Source organism: Microtus pennsylvanicus, chromosome Y (assembly GCF_037038515.1).
Source record: "Microtus pennsylvanicus isolate mMicPen1 chromosome Y, mMicPen1.hap1, whole genome shotgun sequence".
Taxonomy (NCBI): domain Eukaryota; kingdom Metazoa; phylum Chordata; class Mammalia; order Rodentia; family Cricetidae; genus Microtus; species Microtus pennsylvanicus.
In genome coordinates, this window is record NC_134602.1 from 38,966,053 (window position 1) to 38,988,885 (window position 22,833).

General features: G+C 41.1%; 1 non-coding gene across 1 annotated transcript; it reads left to right on the forward strand.

Annotated features, from left to right (window-relative positions):
• The first annotated feature begins 15,059 nt into the window (after positions 1 to 15,059).
• On the forward strand, positions 15,060 to 15,132 carry Trnak-cuu (transfer RNA lysine (anticodon CUU)). The gene has a single exon. It is a non-coding gene; the product is annotated as a tRNA-Lys (tRNA).
• Positions 15,133 to 22,833: the final 7,701 nt, after the last annotated feature.

The following is a 22,833-nucleotide window of genomic DNA, read 5'->3' on the forward strand; positions in this document are numbered from 1 at the left end:
ATATATCTATGTAGCTAGAAAATCTAACTAACATGACTACAAATTTGACTATTATTAATGATTATCCATTTATAACCTATATACATTATACTTTAAATGAACTACACAATCACAATACCTTAATTAAGATCAAAAATGCATATACATATAACAAAATTGACCTAAAATCTCTATCAGTAAAGCAAAATCTATACTAATGCAAATATTCATATCTATATCACATCCCACTTTAAATGTAAAAGAACGTTTATAAGCCATATTTGGGAACGTGGGTGCAGTTTTTTCTCTTCAAAATGCTTCCTGCTGAATGGTGGCATCATTATTGATTTATCTCAGTTGCCAGTTGAGCGAAGCAAATTTTTAAAGGTGTTCACAGCAACCTTTAAGTAGGGCTTGGTCCATCCTACCATATTAGGATAGAGGCATCCACAGACTATCACCCTCTGTGAAAACAAAATAGAAACTCCTTTCCAAAGCATCATGTTTTTAGATCCAAATTTCAAAGTCAAGGCATTTTCAAAATATCTATGTTGGATTATTTCAGCAGCTTTTATAAAGAAACATCTTTTAGCAGCTATTGCTACTGCCTCAAAATTCAAATGATTCAAAAAGAGCATAATAGCATACAATATCAAAATTCGCTGTGAATTTTCCATCTTTGTGCGCTTCAATTTAACCTCTATTTTGTTTATTTTTCCTTTTTATTTTTTGCCTTTTGAGACAGGTTCTCTGTATCTTTGACCTGGAATAACTCTGTATACCTGTCTGTCCTTGAAGTCTCAGAGATCTGCCTCTCTCTACCTTTCAGGCATTGGAATTAAAGGTGTATGCTACTACACATTGAACTCACAAAGATCTGTTTGTCTCTGCCGTCAAGGCACTGGGATTAAAGGCGTGTGCTACCTCACCTTGAAGGTACAGAGGTCAATCTCCCTCTGCCTCCCATGTGTTGGGTTTACAGGTGTGTACTACCACACCCAACAACTCTCTTCCTTTTTTTAACTTTAAGAACTTCAAATTTTAGCCTGCACATATTTTTAACACACTGTAAATCATTTAAAAATTTTCTTTGTCTTTGAATCTCTCTTTACTCTATTTCTCTCTCTGTTTTTCTGACCACATGAGTCTTTCATTTACCAAGCAATCTCAATAGGACTAAAGCCGTGGCTCTGCTGGCCAGATGTAGCCCATTCCTTAGCTTTCTGCCATTCCAACCTTGTGGCTGAGGTACTGAACAGAGCCGCATTCAGTGCCACAAGTCTACAGTGTTTCAAGGTCCTTGCCGTCAAAGAGGCTGCAACAGACAACACTCAAGCCCTCTTTCTGTAGCTGGCCCTCCTTCCTCAAACAGTCAGAGTTTGCCCAGGCAGGATGGCCCAGAAAGCCGGCATTTTAAAACAACACAGTTTTTTTTTTCCTGCTACTGCTGAAAACATACAAGCGTTCAGTTGGCTTTTATCAACACCATAAATTGTTTTGTGGCAGGACCTCTTAAGGGCTGCAGGGTTTTTCAGCTGAAGCTGAGTCAGCAAGCCTCTTTTAGATGAGAGCCCTTGCTTTCTTCTAGCAAGCAGACCAGACCGAGAAATCGCTGCTACCAAGAAAACATGCTTTACTCTTTCCCAAGCTTTCTCAGGCTTTCAGTGGATTCAGTTGTCCACAAGGCTGCAAGCCATTCTGTAGTTATTTGAGCAGCGAGGCTGTGTCCCCAGCACCAGGGCCGCATGAAGGTTATGCCTGAAATAAATACACAAAAACTGTATTCTTTTAAACACTGCTGGCCCATTAGATTCAGCATTTTAACCCATTTCTAATAATCAGTGTAGTATAACGAGGTGCACTTACCAGGAAAAATTCAGCATGTCTGACATGGTGGCTGGCTGCATCGACATCTGCCTCAGAGAGCAGAGCTATGGCATCTGCCGGGGAGAGGGGAGCATGGCTTCTCTGAGCTCACTACCTCTTCCTCCCGGCATTCTATTTTGTTTACTCCACCTACCTATGTTCTAACCTATCAGCTGAAGCAGATTCTTTCTTTAATTAATCAATAAACTTCTTCTGTCACTTTATCCTTTCAACAGCTTGCCCATAGAAATCTCCCATGTGTCTTCTGTTGTATAATCTTTCATTTGTAAAGAACTTGCACTCTCAGGGGAGGATTTTTCTGACATCTCTGTGGATGGAGATCATATGAGGAAGATCAGATGAGCAACCATGACAACTCTAATGCTGTAGAGTTAGGTGGACCAGAGATTGATGGCTGACATTCCTGTGCTATGCATCAGATGCCCCTGAACTCTGGCCCTGTTGACAGACAGGCAGACATCAAGTTGGTCACACATACTTAACTCATTCAGGTTCACAGATACTGTAAATGGAGTTTTAATTCTTCTCCTAAACTAATAAAAAAACCAAGATTAGGAGAAGAGAAGAGCCTGAAGTAAGGCCTCAAAATGGGTCATTTTGCAAAGGAAAGGTTACCTGCCTCCATGTATGCTGTCTCCCTTTCTTAGTCAAATCCATCCTTACAGTGTCTAGCTAAGAGCTAACCATAGGATTGAACCCAACTGCCTTTGATTTCTGAAATAAGTGCTGTCCCCTTAAGGTCTCATAACAGCACAGGAAGGTTTGTAAGACTGTCCCAGCAACAATTTAAAGCAATTCTAGGACACCAAAGATGCAGCAAATTTGGTTAATTGGTAATATAGATCGTTCTGATGGGACAAAATAATTTAGAATTAAAAAAAAAAACAGATTAGTGTACTCACGATGAATTTATGTCATATGGCACACACAGGCTTCTGGTTCTGAATACTTCATGCTCGGTGGGTTTTGGAGATTGTTGTGACCCTGAACCTAGCTGGAGGCTTTGGGTCCTTGAAAGGACAAGACTTAATATTTCAGGACATCCTTGTACTTGGTCCCCACTGTTTACTGATTTCCTTACAGAGAATGAGCAGCCATCTACTCCTGCTGCCATGCCTTCCCCACATGAACAGAGAGAAGACCCTATACACACAGGTCGCTTGTATCACATGTGAAGGCATAAGTCACAAACAAACTCCCACAGCAGTTTAGAATTGTGATTAATAGAATGATTAGTTCTTGAAAGTGGAAAAACTTAGAGATCACAATCCCTTACAAAAGCCCTCTGCAGGATCAGAAAAGGAGCCTAGTAGCCGGAAGGGAAGCTCAAGCAAGAGATCAAGCTGAAGGTAGAAGTTGCTTTTTAAAAGAGAGAGAGACCACAACTCAATGGGCTGGTATCTTAGTGGCTATTCAGGAAACATCACAGAGAAAGGATCTGCTTCATGCATGAGAGTCACCGATGATTTCCCTTTAAGAAAAAAACCCATCAAAACTCCCAATAACATCATCAGCATTCAACAACATGTCTATGATTTCTTTGCCTTGCCTTTGATTGTGCAGTAAATGATGCTGATAGTTAATCTGTGCAATTAATGCAAATTTCCTTGTAACTGACTAGACAGAATTGACAGGTTATCTTAAACACAGCAAGGAGTCACTCTACGATGGAACTGGTTCATCATCACCTGTGTGAGAGTGACATAATTAAGATCTTTCCTTTGTCTATATCTCATTATGTTCAACATGATATGTTGTCATACAGATTTCTTAGGGTTTTGTCCCACTGGTGGTTTCCTTGGTATGCTTACATAATTTTTGCCAGATCCAATCAGTTTTGCCATGCACTCTCAGCTCCACGTCATAGTGTTCCCCTTATGTTCCAGTCCAGTCATTTTAGACCTCTTGTAACTGTTGTAAGAGTATCTCATGTTCCACCTAAAAGATTTAGGGTTTTATTTAGGCTGGGTTTTATCTTCCATCACTGAGTTCATTGACTTTCCTTGGGCGTAATTCCTGGGACACTGAGCCTAACTCCTGGGGGATTCCTCCAGTTATTTCTCCTTGATGAGACAGTTTACACTCTCACTATTACTGTGAGAGTGTTTCTGTAGCAAATATTCTTCTCAAGATGAGAAGAAACTTCAATATTACAATCCATTTGTTATTGTGATTTAAATACACACACACAAAACCCACAAGTTAATGCACATACACTGATGATATCTCAATTTATGGGGCCATTCTGGGGAAGTCAAGATCAATATCTCTCGAGTGGTTCTCAGAAGGCCATAGGGTGACCCTCTCTAGGTACTTAAGCAGGGAGGAGAATTTGACCGCACTGTGACATGTCCCTAGGAACTATGTGTGCCTTGTCCCATAGTCAGACTGATGACTGACTATCTTGAAAACCACCATGGAACTTTGGTTTGGCAAATGATGGAGATCAAGTCAGGGTCAAAATCAGAAAACTAGATGGAGATTCCAAGCTCCAGTGGAAGAGCAGATGGATGGAGAAAAAGAGCAAGGATGTCAGGAATATAAGGGCTTGGTCCACACTATGAGACACTGTGCCTGAACTAAGGGGATTTCAACTAATCCAGTGACCTGGGAATGAAAGAACATGGGATCAAACTGGAAGCTCTGAATGTGGCTGACAATTGGGGCAGACGGAGAAGCCAAAGATAATGGCACTTGCAATTGTCTGCATATCATACACTGGCTTTTTGTGATCATATTTTTTTGTGGATGCATACCTTGCTAAATCTGGATGGATGAAGGGTGGGCTTGGACTTCCCACAGCTCAAAGTACCCTGCCCTCTATTTGGACTGGTGTTTGAGTGGAGAGGTTTATTTGCGGAGCAAGAAGAATGTGGGAGGAGGAAGAGAAGTGGAAAGTTTGATAATTATTATTATGAAGTAATGGAAAAATCAATAGAAAATAACCAATGAGGACATTGGAGTTAGGAAAAAAAACATTCATGTGAGTTGTTGACTCAGACCAAAAATTATTTTACAGAAAAAAAAAAAACACATAAAGGGGTTGAGTTACTTGGAAAATATGACTCAAGTAATTGGGAAGAAGATTGGGGTTTTTATTTTGGGTCTTCCTGGGGCTGTATGAGCAGCATTTTAGGACCTGTATGCTGCATATTTCTGGGGGTTAGTAGGGAAGAAACCTGGCTAGGAGGAGTTTTATGACATAAGTAGAGCCTTGATGATGTCACAAGCTATGGTTGGAGGTGGCAACTCTGTTCCACATGAAGCACTAGTCTTCTGTGAAGGTGGGCTTACTATCTTCACGCTGGCTGAGAAGGTCAGTTCAGCTCTTGGGCTCCACAACTGTTCAACCGAATTTCCAGAAGTTGGAATCTAGAGAGCCAAGATATTTTCTTTTGGTAAATATGTTTAGGAAGCAACTAGGACCTCTGTAGTCAAAGAAAGGTTTCTTTCAAATCTGCTCTGGGTCCAAAATTTATGTCGTTAACAGCTCCTATATTTGATAGCTGGGGGACGGTTAATGTCAGATATTCTCCCCACTCTATCTTTGCTAAAAATGTCCAATTCCTCAGTCCACTTAAATGGCAAAGATCCTCTTTGTCCATATGTGTTTTAAAAGATAATTATTTCTAAGAGGTGCTGTTGCACAGATTAATGTTTCTTTCTTTTGGCAGTTTGACTCACAGTACTCACTTCTCTAATGAAGATACAGAATATCTTTATGTAATCAACCTGGATCTGGATCAGGAGACACAATAGAGAGAGCCAGTGGACTGGAGTGCCATGACCTTGGGCAGGTGGTTATAGATCAGCCAACTAACCAGTAGCTTGAGTGGTAAGGAGAGGAGTGGCTGTTCTTTGAATTCTTTGCCATCTGTTCAGATATTTCTTTCTCGCTATAAGTATAGGCATAGCTTCCTCTCTCATTGATATAGTAAGTCAGGAAGTAGGTTTCTCAGTAGAGGTCAATTGCATTTTGCAGCAGGAATATGTCTCTGATACACATATACTGAGCTGTAGACAAGAGTTTGATAATTTTCCTATTAATTTATTAAGAACATATTCCATTTAGGTATCCAAATCTATTCAGCCCTGCCTTTTTCACCTGCTCCAAAGTTATTCCTAAAAAGAGCCTTGACCTCACATCCTCACCTTCTTATCCTTGCAGGCACTTATGGTGGAGGAAACCACTTTGTGTCTGATTTAAACTGAAGAGTTCTTCCTATGCAGAGATTGGCAGCTATGAAGCCCAAGCACAGAAACAGAGCCAAGAGACAGTGGAACAGGAGTGCTGTGGCCTATCTCAGAAAGTCTCCCGCCATGATGAAGATGCCTCTTAGTATGAGTTGCATGCCACATCTCCAGAAGAAAAATGGGCCATCGCTCCAGAAGCAAAAACTTAGTAAGCCTTTTGAGGCCCTGGAGAATATTGTTGGCCGCAGAATTTCTCATGGCTGGAAGGAAGCCAATGAACCAGTCACCCATTGGAAAGCCATCATTCTAGATCAACTGCCAACATATCCCTCTCTCTATTTGTTGAAATATGATGGGATTGATTGTGTCTATGGCTTGGAGCTTCATAGTGATGAAAGGATTTTAAACCTGAAGATCCTGCCTAATAATGTGCCATTTCCTCAGGTGACAGACACTCATCTCTCAAACACCATAGTTGGCAGAGCAGTGAAACATACATTCATGGGCACAAATGGCTCTAAGAATGACTGGAACGGGATAGTCCTAGAAGAGGTGCCAATCATGAAGACCTGGTTTTATATTACCTACAAGAAAGATCCCGTCTTGTACATTTACCACCTCCTGGATGACTACCTGGAAGGCAACCTCCACATCATGCCAGGCTCTAAGGAAGAGTGGAGTGGCATGGTCCCAGATGAGGTGCAGGGCATATCGACCTGTTTCTACATTGTCAACGAGAATGATCCGGTCCTGTACCTTTACCACCATCATGATGATTCCATTGAAGGCAACCTCCACATCACGCCTTAATGTCCTCCAGTAAAGGTGACTTTGGAATTAGGCAGGGATTCCTTGGAGGGCAAAAGAGTGCAGTACAACAAAAAAGATGGAACCCAAGATATTGGTAAAATTATTTGCCAAGTTCACAACAAACCTTCTGTGTATTTCATCAAGTTTGATAATGACTTCCATATCTATGTCTATGATTTGGTGAAGATCTGCTAAAGTGAAATTCTCAAATTTTGAGGGGCAGACTTAATTCTCTCTTTGGGAATGTGTTTTTTCAGAGATACCTCAGGTCTTCTATGAATCCTGGTATCTTTTCCAATGGATTATTCTTTCTCAAAGAATAAAAATTTGTTAACATGTTGTGTTATTTGGTCAATGATGGTTTGTGTTTGGTGGATGGGGCATCACAGAAATACATGCCTCAAAACAAAGCAGGATTTATGGTCTTTTCCCCTTGGAGAGTAAAAGACTGGGGATGCGTGGTGTGGTAAAGGACAAGATAGCTGTCAAGAAAGCAGTGGAGAGGGGACAAAATTTGTATGATCTCGGGGCGGTATGAAGCTTAGGGAAAACCATGTCAAATGGAAAGATGTGACCGATATCAGCGTGAGGTATTGGGACTTAAGAGGATAAAGAGTAGATTAATCAGGAAGGGACACAAATGTATACTCAAAATAAGAGAAAATTAGGTTTCATTTGGTGAATGGTTTAATTCATACTGGCTGTAAGTCAAAGGACGTTTGATCTCCACTAGAGCATGTTGCTTAGTGAAAAGTGTCTCCGCTCAGTTGCTCTTCTCCAGTAAGTTGGACATCAAGCTACCTACTTAGTTTTGCCAGAATTCTGTCTGCCACCTACTTTGTCATGCCTGGATTCGGTATGCCTTGAACTCTCATAGGTCTTATCCATGCCATCCAACCCTTGTCAGTTCATTTAAATAATTGCCCTGACATATCTGGAAAACAGTGTTCCCTTTCATTGATCATGTTCTGTAGTACTTGGGCTATAAAACTCATGAACACACTCACCCACACACAGGATAAGCATGTACATATGATGCCCACTAATGTGTGACATGCACATATATGATGAATGCACCGAACTCCATAATATCAGTAAAGTAGGGAATCCATGATGCTAGGTGGAGTCTGGCAAAGACCCCACACACCCATCAAACCGCCAAATACCAGTATGGTACTGATGTCTGACTCCCATCCTGTAAGGAACCTGCCATCCTGTAGCTGGGCTATTTTTTGGTTCCTTCATCTTCACAAACTTGGTTAAAATGTTAGAGTTGTCAAACTGGGAGTTAGGGTCCAGCATGTAGATCAGCTGTCCCAGGTCAGGTGATTTGGCTACAATTTGGGTGAGAAATTGTACCAGGGAATTCTGGTACACCCTCTCCTCTTCTTCTCCCTGTCCTCATCATCACTCTTGTGGGTGGGCCTGGAGCACAAAGAAGGTAAAATGGAATAAGCTTCCTCCTTAGTGGAAAACCTTGTCAATCCTTAATTTGACCTGTCTCTCTGAGGGAATGCAGCACATTTTTTCCTACTAGGTCTCCTCATTCATTGGTTCCCTCATTTTTCCAATGAATGATTGAATCCATTCATTCTTCCTTGTCTCTCTCTCTTCTTTCTTCCCTTCTTCCATTTCCCCTTTGATTGTAGAAATTTGAGCAGCAGGGCTGCATCCCCATGGGGCCGCCTTGTAAGGTTATGCTCCGAAATAACAACACAAAACTATTCATTTCAACACTGCCTGCCCCATTATTTTCAGCCTCTTAACCCATGTCTAATAATGTATGTTGTAGCATGAGGTGCACTTAGAATGAACGTTTTAGCATGTCTGACCTGGTGGCTGGCTGTATCGCCATCTGCCTCAGAGTGCAGAGCTACCATTTCTGCCCATGGCAGAGGTGCATGGCATCTCTAAGCTCAATTCCTATTCCTTCCTGCATTCCCTTATGTTTATTCCACCCACCTATGTTCTAACCATTCAGGCCAAACAGTTTCTTTATTTAATTAACTAATGACCTATACTCCATCATTACTCCTATTTCTGTTTAAACAAGAATGAATCTTTAACTTTAACATAGCAAAATTACATATAACAAAACAGTTATCAAGCAAGAATTACAGTTACAATATTTATATCTATTTTATCTTTTATCATAACAATGGAAAACTATAACTATCTATCTATTCTTCAACTCCATCTGAGACTCCAGGATAATACAGTATTACCTAAGCAAAAAAAAAGTAAGCAATTTTCAAACTCTAGAAATGACAGAGACATCTCGCTGCCTGGACAGTCACCCAAAGTTCCTCTGTACCGTTGGTGTTTCCACCCTCAGCCTACCGGCCCATAGTTTCCAGCAGACATTTCCTTGAAGCAGGAAATTTCAAAAGTAGTCACTATCTGCTTGTCTTGAAGAATGTTTTGCTGACCCTTTCCTGAATCAGGAACACGAAAAGATCATCTCACATTTAGGCAAGTTCAGTAGTCCTCTCTCTGAGTGTTTTCTGTGTACAGTTTATGCAACAATCCAGGCAAGAGCAGTTTCTTCCCCAAATGGCTATCAAACTCCATAAGGATCCTCTTTGATGCCCATCTTCTTCCTGAAGTAGATATGTGCTGCCAAGGGTAGAGTGTCTCACTGTCATGAAAAACCCTAAGGTACTAAAACATTAATTAGCCTATTTTGTAGTCTAGAGAGATATGAAAAATGCCTATCTGACAGAAATATATATATCTATGTAGCTAGAAAATCTAACTAACATGACTACAAACTTGACTATTATTAATGATTATCCATTAATAACCTATATACATTATATTTTTAAATGAACTACACAATCACAATACCTTAATTAAGATCAAAAATGCATATACATATAACAAAATTGACCTAAAATCTCTATCAGAAAAGCAAAATCTATACTAATGCAAATATTCATATCTATATCACATCCCACTTTAAATGTAAAAGAACGTTTATAAGCCATATTTGGGAACGTGGGTGCAGTTTTTTCTCTCCAAAATGCTTCCTACTGAATGGTGCCATCATTATTGATTTATCTCAGTTGGCAGTTGAGCGAAGCAATTTTATAAAGGTGTTCACAGCAACCTTTAAGTAGGGCGTGGTCTATCCTACCATATTAGGATAGAGGCATCCACAGACTATCACCCTCTGTGAAAACAAAATAGAAACTCCTTTCCAAAGCATCATGTCCTTAGATCCAAATTTCAAAGTCAAGGCATTTTCAAAATATCTATGTTGGATTATTTCAGCAGCTTTTATAAAGAAACATCTTTTAGCAGCTATTGCTACTGCCTCAAAATTCAAATGATTCAAAAAGAGCATAACAGCATACAATATCAAAATTCGCTGTGAATTTTCCATCTTTGTGCGCTTCAATTTAACCTCTATTTTGTTTATTTTTCCTTTTTATTTTTTGCCTTTTGAGACAGGTTCTCTGTATCTTTGACCTGGAATAACTCTGTATACCTGTCTGTCCTTGAAGTCTCAGAGATCTGCCTCTCTCTGCCTTTCAGGCATTGGGATTAAAGGTGTATGCTACTACACATTGAACTCACAAAGATCTGTTTGTCTCTGACTTCAAGGCATTGGGATTAAAGGCATGTGCTACCTCACCCTGAAGGTACAGAGGTCAATCTCCCTCTGCCTCCCATGTGTTGGGTTTACAGGTGTGTACTACCACACCCAACAACTCTCTTCCTTTTTTTTAACTTTAAGAACTTCAAATTGTAGCCTGCACATATTTTTAACACACTGTAAATCATTTAAAAATTTTCTTTGTCTTTGAATCTCTCTTTACTCTATTTCTCTCTCTGTTTTTCTGACCACATGAGTCTTTGATTTACCAAGCAATCTCAGTAGGACTAAAGCCGTGGCTTTGCTGGCCAGATGTAGCCCATTCCTTAGCTTTCTGCCATTCCAACCTTGTGGCTGAGGTACCGAACAGAGCTGCATTCATTGCCACAAGTCTACAGTGTTTCAGGTTCCTTGCCATCAAAGAGGCTGCAACAGACAACACTCAAGCCCTCTTTCTGTAGCTGGCCCTCCTTCATCAAAAAGTCAGAGTTTGCCCAGGCAGGATGGCCCAGAAATCTGGCATTTTAAAACAACACAGTTTTTTTCCCTGCTACTGCTTAAAACATACAAGCATTCAGTTGGCTTTTATCAACACCATTTATATGTTTTGTGGCAGGACCTCTTAAGGGCTGCAGGGTTTTGCAGCTGAAGCTGAGTCAGCAAGCCTCTTTTAGATGAGAGGCCTTGCTTTCTTCTAGCAAGCAGAGCAGACCGAGAAATCGCTGCTACCAAGAAAACATGCTTTACTCTTTCCCAAGCTTTCTCAGGCTTTCAGTGGATTCAATTGTCCAGAAGGCTGCAAGCCATTCTGTAGTTATTTGAGCAGCGAGGCTGTGTCCCCAGCACCATGGCCGCATGAAGGTTATGCCTGAAATAAATACACAAAAACTGTATTCTTTTAAACACTGCTGGCCCATTAGATTCAGCATTTTAACCCAATTCTAATAATCAGTGTAGTATTATGAGGTGTGCTTACCAGGAAAAATTCAGCATGTCTGACATGGTGGCTGGCTGCATCGACATCTGCCTCAGAGAGCAGAGCTATGGCATCTGCCGGGGAGAGGGGAGCATGGCTTCTCTGAGCTCACTACCTCTTCCTCCCGGCATTCTATTTTGTTTACTCCACCTACCTATGTTCTAACCTATCAGCTGAAACGGATTCTTTCTTTAATTAATCAATAAACTTCTTCTGTCACTTTATCCTTTCAACAGCTTGCCCATATAAATCTCCCATGTGTCTTCTGTTGTATAATCTTTCATTTGTAAAGAACTTGCACTCTCAGGGGAGGATTTTTCTGACATCTCTGTGGATGGAGATCATATGAGGAAGATCAGATGAGCAACCATGACAACTCTAATGCTGTAGAGTTAGGTGGACCAGAGATTGATGGCTGACATCCCTGTGCTATGCATCAGATGCCCCTGAACTCTGGCCCTGTTGACAGACAGGCAGACATCATGTTGGTCACACATACTTAACTCATTCAGGTTCACAGATACTGTGAATGGAGTTTTAATTCTTCTCCTAAACTAATAAAACAACCAAGATTAAGAGAAGAGAAGAGCCTGAAGTAAGGCTTCAAAATGGGTCATTTTGCAAAGGAAAGGTTACCTGCCTCCATGTATGCTGTCTCCCTTTCTTAGTCAAATCCATCCTTCCAGTGTCTAGCTAACAGCTAACCATAGGATTGAACCCAACTGCCTTTGATTTCTGAAATAAGTGCTGTCCCCTTAAGGTCTCATAACAGCACAGGAAGGTTTGTAAGACTGTCCCAGCAACAATTTAAAGCAATTCTAGGACACCAAAGATGCAGCAAATTTGGTTAATTGGTAATATAGATCGTTCCGATGGGACAAAATAATTTAGTATTAAAAAAAAAACAGATTGGTGTACTCACGATGAATTTATGTGATATGGCACACACAGGCTTCTGGTTCTGAATACTTCATGCTCGGTGGGTTTTGGAGATTGTTGTGACCCTGAACCTAGCTGGAGGCTTTGGGGCCTTGAAAGGACAAGACTTAATATTTCAGGACATCCTTGTACTTGGTCCCCACTGTTTACTGATTTCCTTACAGAGAATGAGCAGCCATCTACTCCTGCTGCCATGCCTTCCCCACATGAACAGAGAGAAGACCCTATACACACAGGTCGCTTGTATCACATGTGAACGCATAAGTCACAAACAAACTCCCACAGCAGTTTAGAATTGTGATTAATAGAATGATTAGTTCTTGAAAGGGGAAAAACTTAGAGATCACAATCCCTTACTGTAGTAATATGGACGGTGGCAGGGTTGCGTCCCCAAATCCCCAGCCGCCTGGCTCGGCTAGCTTATGCCCCAAATAATTACACGGACACTGTATTCTTTTAAACACTGCTCTGGCCCATTTCTAATCATCTGTGTAGCACCCCTAGGTGCGCTTACCGGGAAGATTCTAGCCTATGTCCATCCTGGTTTGGAGCTTCATAGCGTGCGTCTTCCCTGGAGCAGGTAGCATGGCGTCTCTCCTGTGTCTGCTCCGGAGAGCAGAGCTGCGGAGTCTGACCTCACTTCCTCTTCCTCCTGGCATTCTGTTCTGTTTACTCCTCCCACCTATCTTCTAACCAATGAAATGGGCCGAGGCAGTTCCTTTATTGCTTAGCCAATGAAATCAACAGATTGATATATGACACTCCCACATCACTTCCACTTTTTCTGTTTAAACAAAAAAAGGAAGGCTTTAACCTTAACATAGCAAAATTACATATAACAAAACAGTTATCAAGTAAAAATTACATCAGAAACATTCATACATATAACAAAATTAACCGTAAATCTCTATCAATAAAGCAAAATCTATACTAATGCAAATTATTCATGTCTATATCATATCCCCCTTTAAATGTAAAAGAACATTTATAAACTATATTTGGGAACATGGGCGCAGTTTTTTCTCTCCAAACTGCTTCCTGCTGAATGGGGGCGCTGTTAATCAGATCATTTAGGGTGTAACCTGTGTGCCAGGTTTATCTCAGTTGGCAGTTGAGTGACGTAATTTTTTGAGGGCGTTCACAGGAACATTTCAGGAGGTCGTGGTCTATCATACCAAATCGGGATAGAAGAAATCCAAAGGGTCTGGTCCTCTGTGAAAACAAAAGAAGACTCTCTCCAAAGCATCATATCCTTAGACCCAAATTCTGATATCATACCCTCATGATATCCGTTCTGGTTCTACTGGGCAGCCCATATAATGAAATGTCTCTCTGTACTTAGCTCCTACACAGTCAAAAATTTTAAAGAAAACATAATAATACAAAGAATCCAGACTCTCTGTGAATTTTTCATCTTTACGCGGCTTATTTTTACTCTATCACTTTACTTTATTCTGTCTCTTTAAAGACTTTACCTTTTTTTTTTAAACCATTAACTTTATTCTCTATATTCTTTTTCTTCTCTCTCCCAAGCCTACGTACATCCATCCAACAGTGTGACTCGTTTAGTGGTCTGAATCTGTCCTATTGTGAATCTGCAATTTTTTACTATCCAGGAGCACTTTTGATTTGCGCCTTTAAATCACTAGGCGCTTAAGAATCTAAGCTGTGACATTCCTACGTTAACTTTTTGCTTTTTGAGCGCACATCTGTAGACCAGGATGTCTTTGAACTCTCAGAGATCCGCCTGTCTCTGCCTCCCAGGCATTGGGATTAAAGGTGTTTGCTACTACACCTTGAACTCACAGAGATCTGTTTGTCTCTGCCTTCTAGGCACTGGGATTAAAGGCGTGTGCTACCACACCTTGAAGTCACAGAGGTCTATCTCCCTCTGCCTCCCAAGTGTTGGGATTAAAGGTGTGTACACACAACAACTCTCTTCCTTTTTTTTTTTGTTTTTTGCTTTAAGAACTTCAACTTTCAGCTTGCATATATTTTAACACACTTTAAACCATTCAGAAATTTTCTCTGTCTTTGAATCTCTCTTTAACTGTATATCTCTCTTTTTCTGACCACGTGAGTCTTTAATTTGCCAAGCAATCTCAGTAGGACTAAAGGCATGGCTTTGCCAGCTAGATCCAGTCCATTCCTTAGCTTTCCAGCCTCATGGCGGATATACAGGCTGCAGCCATGTTTATAGCCACACCTCTATGGCGGTTCAAGGTCCCTGCCAGCCAGCAAGCTACAACAGACAACACTCAAATCCTCTCTCGGTAGCTGGCCCTCCTGCCTCAAACAGTCAGAGTTTGCCCTGGCAGGATGGCCCAGAAAGCCGGCATTTTTAAACAGCGCAGCTTTTTTCCTGCTACGGTTGAAAACCGAAAAACATGCGTTCAGCTTTTTGTCAACACTGTTTAAGTGTTTCGTGGCAGGACCTCTTAATGAGCGGCAGGCTTTGCAGCTGAAGCTGAGTCAGGAAGCCTCTCTTAGATGAGGCGCTTGCTTGCCTCTAGCAAGTAGAGCAGACCCAAGAAATTGCCGTAAGAAACATGCTTTACTCTATTCTTTTCTAAGCTTTCTCAGGCTTTCTGTGGACTCAGTTAGCCACACGTCTGGGCGTCATTTGTAGTAATATGGACGGCGGCAGGGTTGCGTCCCCAAATCCCCAGCCGCCTGGCCCGGCTAGCTCAGTCGGTAGAGCATGGGACTCTTAATCCCAGGGTCGTGGGTTCGAGCCCCACGTTGGGCGCCATTTGTAGTAATATGGACGGCGGCAGGGTTGCGTCCCCAAATGCCCAGCCGCCTGGCTCGGCTAGCTTATGCCCCAAATAATTACACGGACACTGTATTCTTTTAAACACTGCTCTGGCCCATTTCTAATCATCTGTGTAGCACCCCTAGGTGCGCATACCGGGAAGATTCTAGCCTAAGTCCATCCTGGGTTGGAGCTTCATAGCGTGCGTCTTCCCTGGAGCAGGTAGCATGGCGTCTCTCCTGCGTCTGCTCCGGAGAGCAGAGCTGCGGAGTCTGACCTCACTTCCTCTTCCTCCTGGCATTCTGTTCTGTCTACTCCTCCCACCTATTTTCTAACCAATGAAATGGGCCGAGGCAGTTCCTTTATTGCTTAGCCAATGAAATCAACAGATTGATATATGACACTCCCACATCACCTTACAAAAGCCCTCTGCAGGATCAGAAAAGGAGCCTAGTAGCCGGAAGGGAAGCTCAAGCAAGAGATCAAGCTGAAGGTAGAAGTTGCTTTTTAAAAGAGAGAGAGACCACAACTCAATGGGCTGGTATCTCAGTGGCTATTCAGGAAACATCACAGAGAAAGAATCTGCTTCATGCATGAGAGTCACCGATGATTTCCCTTTAAGAAAAAAACCCATCAAAACTCCCAATAACATCATCAGCATTCAACAACATGTCTATGATTTCTTTGCCTAGCCTTTGATTGTGCAGTAAATGATGCTGATAGTTAATCTGTGCAATTAATGCAAATTTCCTTGTAACTGACTAGACAGAATTGACAGGTTATCTTAAACACAGCAGGGAGTCACTCTACGATGGAACTGGTTCATCATCACCTGTGTGACAGTGACATAATTAAGATGTTTCCTTTGTCTATAAATCTCATTATGTTCAACATGATATGTTGTCATACAGATTTCTTAGGGTTTTGTCCCACTGGTGGTTTCCTTGGTATGCTTACATAATTTTTGCCAGATCCAATCAGTTTTGGCATGCACTCTCAGCTCCACGTCATTGTGTTCCCCTTATGTTCCTGTCCAATCATTTTAGACCTCTTGTAACTGTTGTAAGAGTATCTCATGTTCAACCTAAATGATTTAGGGTTTTATTTAGGCTGGGTTTTATCTTCCATCACTGAGTTCATTGACTTTCCTTGGGCGTAATTCCTGGGACACTGAGCCTAACTCCTGGGGGATTCCTCCAGTTATTTCTCCTTTCTTAGATAGTTTACACTCTCACTATTACTGTGAGAGTGTTTCTGTAGCAAATATTCTTCTCAAGATGAGAAGAAACTTCAATATTACAATCCATTTGTTATTGTGATTTAAATACACACACACAAACACACACAAGTTAATGCACATACACTGATGATATCTCAATTTATGGGGCCATTCTGGGGATGTCAAGATCGATATCTCTCGAGTGGTTCTCAGAAGGCCATAGGGTGACCCTCTCTAGGTACTTAAGCAGGGAGGAGAGGTTGACCGCACTGTGACATGTCCCTAGGAACTATGTGTGCCTTGTCCCATAGTCAGACTGATGATTGACTATCTTGAAAACCACCATGGAACTTTTGTTTGGCAAATGATGGAGATCAAGTCAGGGTCAAAATCAGAAAACTAGATGGAGCTTCCAAGCTCCAGTGGAAGAGCAGATGGATGGAGAAAAAGAGCAAGGATGTCAGGAATATAAGGGCTTGGTCCACACTATGAGACACTGTGCCTGAACTAAGGGGATTTCAACTAATCCAGTGACCTGGGAATGAAAGAACATGGGATCAAACTGGAAGCTGTGAATGTGGCTGACAATTGGGGCAGACGGAGAAGCCAAAGATAATGGCACTTGCAATTGTCTGCATATCATACACTGGCTTTTTGTGATCATATTTTTTGTGGATGCATACCTTGCTAAATCTGGATGGATGAAGGGTGGGCTTGGACTTCCCACAGCTCAAAGTACCCTGCCCTCTATTTGGACTGGTGTTTGAGTGGAGAGGTTTATTTGCGGAGCAAGAAGAATGTGGGAGGAGGAAGAGAAGTGGAAAGTTTGATAATTATTATTATGAAGTAATGGAAAAATCAATAGAAAATAACCAATGAGGACATTGGAGCTGGGAAAAAAAACATTCATGTGAGTTGTTGACTCAGACCTAAAATTATTTTACAGAAAAAAAAACACATAAAGGCGTTGAGTTACTTGGAAAATATGACTCAAGTAATTGGGAAGAAGATTGGGGTTTTTATTTTGGGTCTTCCTGGGGCTGTATGAGCAGCATTTTAGGACCTGTATGCTGGATATTTCTGGGGGTTAGTAGGGAAGAAACCTGGCTAGGAGGAGTTTTATGACATAAGTAGAGCCTTGATGATGTCACAAAGCTTTGGTTGGGGTGGCAACTCTGTTCCACATGAAGCACTAGTCTTCTGTGAAGGTGGGCTTACTATCTTCACGGTGGCTGAGGAGGTCAGTTCAGCTCTTGGGCTCCACAACTGTTCAACCGAATTTCCAGAAGTTGGAATCTAGAGAGCCAAGATATTTTCTTTTGGTAAATATGTTTAGGAAGCAACTAGGACCACTGTAGTCAAAGAAAGGTTTCTTTCAAATCTGCTCTGGGTCCAAAATTTATGTCGTTAACAGCTCCTATATTTGATAGCTGGGGGACGGTTAATGTCGGGTATTCTCCCCACTCTATCTTTGCTAAAAATGTCCAATTCCTCAGTCCACTTAAATGGCAAAGATCCTCTTTGTCCATATGTGTTTTAAAAGATAATTATTTCTAATAGGTGCTGTTGCACAGATTAAGGTTTCTTTCTTTTGGCAGTTTGACTCACAGTACTCACTTCTCTAAAGAAGATACAGAATATCTTTATGTAATCAACCTGCATCTGGATCAGGAGACACAATAGAGAGAGCCAGTGGACTGGAGTGCCATGACCTTGGGCAGGTGGTTATAGATCAGCCAACTAACCAGTAGCTTGAGTGGTAAGGAGAGGAGTGGCTGTTCATTGAATTCTTTGCCATCTGTTCAGATATTTCTTTCTCACTTTAGGTATAGGCATAGCTTCCTCTCTCATTGATATAGTAAGTCAGGAAGTAGGTTTCTCAGTAGAGGTCAATTGCATTTTGCAGCAGGAATATGTCTCTGATACACATATACTGAGCTGTAGACAAGAGTTTGATAATTTTCCTATTAATTTCTTAAGAACATATTCCATTTAGGTATCCAAATCTATTCAGCCCTGCCTTTTTCACCTGCTCCAAAGTTATTCCTAAAAAGAGCCTTGACCTCACATCCTCACCTTCTTATCCTTGCAGGCACTTATGGTGGAGGAAACCACTTTGTGTCTGATTTAAACTGAAGAGTTCTTCCTATGCAGAGATTGGCAGCTATGAAGCCCAAGCACAGAAACAGAGCCAAGAGACAGTGGAACAGGAGTGCTGTGGCCTATTTCAGAAAGTCTCCCGCCATGATGAAGATGCCTCTTAGTATGAGTTGCATGCCACATCTCCAGAAGAAGAATGGGCCATCGCTCCAGAAGCAAAAACTTAGTAAGCCTTTTGAGGCCCTGGAGAATATTGTTGGCCGTAGAATTTCTCATGGCTGGAAGGAAGCCAATGAACCAGTCACCCATTGGAAAGCCATCATTCTAGATCAACTGCCAACATATCCCTCTCTCTATTTGTTGAAATATGATGGGATTGATTGTGTCTATGGCTTGGAGCTTCATAGTGATGAAAGGATTTTAAACCTGAAGATCCTGCCTAATAATGTGCCATTTCCTCAGGTGACAGACACTCATCTCTCAAACACCATAGTTGGCAGAGCAGTGAAACATACATTCATGGGCACAAATGGCTCTAAGAATGACTGGAACGGGATGGTCCTAGAAGAGGTGCCAATCATGAAGACCTGGTTTTATATTACCTACAAGTAAGATCCCGTCTTGTACATTTACCACCTCCTGGATGACTACCTGGAAGGCAACCTCCACATCATGCCAGGCTCTAAGGAAGAGTGGAGTGGGGTGGTCCCTGATGAGGTGCAGACCATAACGACCTGTTTCTACATTGTCAACGAGAATGATCCGGTCCTGTACCTTTACCACCATCATGATGATTCCATTGAAGGCAACCTCCATATCACGCCTGAATGTCCTCCAGTAGAGGTGACTTTGGAATTAGGCAGGGATTCCTTGGAGGGCAAAAGAGTGCAGTACAACAAAAAAGATGGAACCCAAGAGATAGGTAAAATTATTTGCCAAGTTCCCAACAAACCTTCTGTGTATTTCATCAAGTTTGATAATGACTTCCATATCTATGTCTATGATTTGGTGAAGATCTGTTAAAGTGAAATTCTCAAATTTTGAGGGGCAGACTTAATTCTCTCTTTGGGAATGTGTTTTTTCAGAGATACCTCAGGTCTTCTATGAATCCTGGTATCTTTTCCAATGGATTATCCTTTCTCAAAGAATAAAAATTTGTTAACATGTTGTGTTATTTGGTCAATGATGGATTGTGTTTGGTGGATGGGGCATCACAGAAATACATGCCTCAAAACAAAGCAGGATTTATGGTCTTTTCCCCTTGGAGAGTAAAGGACTGGGGATGCGTGGTGTGGTAAAGGACAAGATGGCTGTCAAGGAAGCAGTGGAGAGGGGACAAAAAGTTGTATGATCTTGGGGCGGTATGAAGCTTGAGGGAAAACCATGTCAAATGAAAAGATGTGACCGATATCAGCGTGAGGTATTGGGACTTAAGAGGATAAAGAGTAGATTAATCAGGAAGGGACACAAATCTATACTCAAAATCAGAGAAAATTAGGTTTCATTTGATGAATGGTTTAATTCGTACTGGCTGTAAGTCAAAGGATGTTTGATCTCCACTAGAGCATGTTGCTTAGTGAAAAGTGTCTCCGTTCAGTTGCTCTTCTCCAGCAAGTTACATCAAGCTACCTACTTAGTTTTGCCAGAATTCTGTCTGCCACCTACTTTGTCATGCCTGGATTCGGTATGCCTTGAACTCTCATAGGTCTTATCCATGCCATCCAACCCTTGTCAGTTCATTTAAATAATTGCCCTGCCATATCTGGAAAACAGTGTTCCCTTTCATTGATCATGTTCTGTAGTACTTGGGCTATAAAACTCATGAACACACTCACCCACACACAGGATAAACATGTACATATGATGCCCACTAGTGTGTGACATGCACACATATGATGAATGCACCGAACTCCATAATATCAGTAAAGTAGGGAATCCATGATGCTAGGTGGAGTCTGGAAAAGACCCCACACACCCATCAAACCGCCAAATACCAGTATGGTACTGATGTCTGACTCCCATCCTGTAAGGAACCTGCCGTCCTGTAACTGGCCTTTTTTGGTTCCTTCATCTTCACAAACTTGGTTAAAATGTTAGAGTTGTCAAACTGGGAGTTAGGGTCCAGCATGTAGATCAGCTGTCCCAGGTCAGGTGATTTGGCTACAATTTGGGTGAGAAATTGTACCAGGGAATTCTGGTACACCCTCTCCTCTTCTTCTCCCTGTCCTCATCATCACTCTTGTGGGTGGGCCTGGAGCACAAAGAAGGTAAAATGGAATAAGCCTCCTCCTTAGTGGAAAATCTTGTCAATCCTTAATTTGACCTGTCTCTCTGAGGGAATGCAGCACATTTTTTCCTACTAGGTCTCCTCATTCATTGGTTCACTCATTTTTCCAATGAATGATTGAATTCATCCATTCTTCCTTGTCTCTCTCTCTTCTTTCTTCCCTTCTTCCATTTCCCCCTTGATTGTAGAAATTTGAGCAGCAGGGCTGCATCCCCATGGGGCCGCCTTGTAAGGTTATGCTCCGAAATAACAACACAAAACTATTCATTTCAACACTGCCTGCCCCATTATTTTCAGCCTCTTAACCCATGTCTAATAATGTATGTTGCAGCACGAGTTGTGCTTAGAAGGAAAGATTTAGCATGTCTGACCTGGTGGCTGAGTGTATCGCCATCTGCCTCAGAGTGCAGAGCTACCATTTCTGCCCATGGGAGAGGTGCATGGCATCTCTAAGCTCAATTCCTATTCCTCCCAGCATTCTCTTATGTTTATTCCACCCACCTATGTTCTAACCTTTCAGGCCAAACAGTTTCTTTATTTAATTAACCAATGACCTATACTCCATCATTACTCCTATTTCTGTTTTAACAAGATCGGAATCTTTAACTTTAACATAGCAAAATTACATATAACAAAACAGTTATCAAGCAAGAATTACAGTTACAATATTTATATCTATTTTATCTTTTATCATAACAATGGAAAACTATAACTATCTATCTCTTCTTCAACTCCATAGAGACTCCAGAATAATACAGTATTACCTAAGCAAACAAAAAGTAAGCCATTTTCAAACTCTAGAAATGACAGAGACATCTCACTGCCTGGACAGTCACCCAAAGTTCCTCTGTACCGTTGGTGTTTCCATCCTCAGCCTACAGGCCCATAGTTTCCAGCAGACATTTCCATGATGCAGGAAATTTCAAAGGCAGTCACTATCTGCTTGTCTTGAAGAATGTTTTGCTGACCCTTCCCTGAATCAAGAACCCGAAAAGATCTTCTCACCTTTAGGCAAGTTCAGTAGTCCTCTCTCTGAGTGTTTTCTGTGTACAGTTTATGCAACAATCCAGGCAAGAGCAGTTTCTTCCCCAAATGGCTATCAAACTCCATAAGGATCCTCTGTGATGCCCATCTTCTTCCTGAAGTAGATATGTGCTGCCAAGAGTAGAGTGTCTCACTGTCATGAAAAACCCTAAGGTACTAAAACATTAAATAGCCTATTTTGTAGTCTAGAGAGTTATGAATAATGCCTATCTGACTGAAATATATATATCTATGTAGCTAGAAAATCTAACTAACATGACTATAAACTTGACTATTATTAATGATTATCCATTAATAACCTATATACATTATATTTTTAAATGAACTACACAATCACAATACCTTAATTAAGATCAAAAATGCATATATATATAACAAAATTGACGTAAAATCTCTATCAGTAAAGCAAAATCTATACTAATGCAAATATTCATATCTATATCACATCCCACTTTAAATGTAAAAGAACGTTTATAAGCCATATTTGGGAACGTGGGTGCAGTTTTTTCTCTCCAAAATGCTTCCTGCTGAATGGTGGCATCATTATTGATTTATCTCAGTTGGCAGTTGAGCGAAGCAATTTTTTAAAGGTGTTCACAGCAACCTTTAAGTAGGGCGTGGTCCATCCTACCATATTAGGATAGAGGCATCCACAGACTATCACCCTCCGTGAAAACAAAATAGAAACTCCTTTCCAAAGCATCATGTCCTTAGATCCAAATTTCAAAGTCAAGGCATTTTCAAAATATCTATGTTGGATTATTTCAGCGGCTTTTATAAAGAAACATCTTTTAGCAGCTATTGCTACTGCCTCAAAATTCAAATGATTCAAAAAGAGCATAATAGCATACAATATCAAAATTCGATGTGAATTTTCCATCTTTGTGCGCTTCAATTTAACCTCTATTTTGTTTATTTTTCCTTTTTATTTTTTGCCTTTTGAGACAGGTTCTCTGTATCTTTGACCTGGAATAACTAACTCTGTATACCTGTCTGTCCTTGAAGTCTCAGAGATCTGCCTCTCTCTGCCTTTCAGGCATTGGGA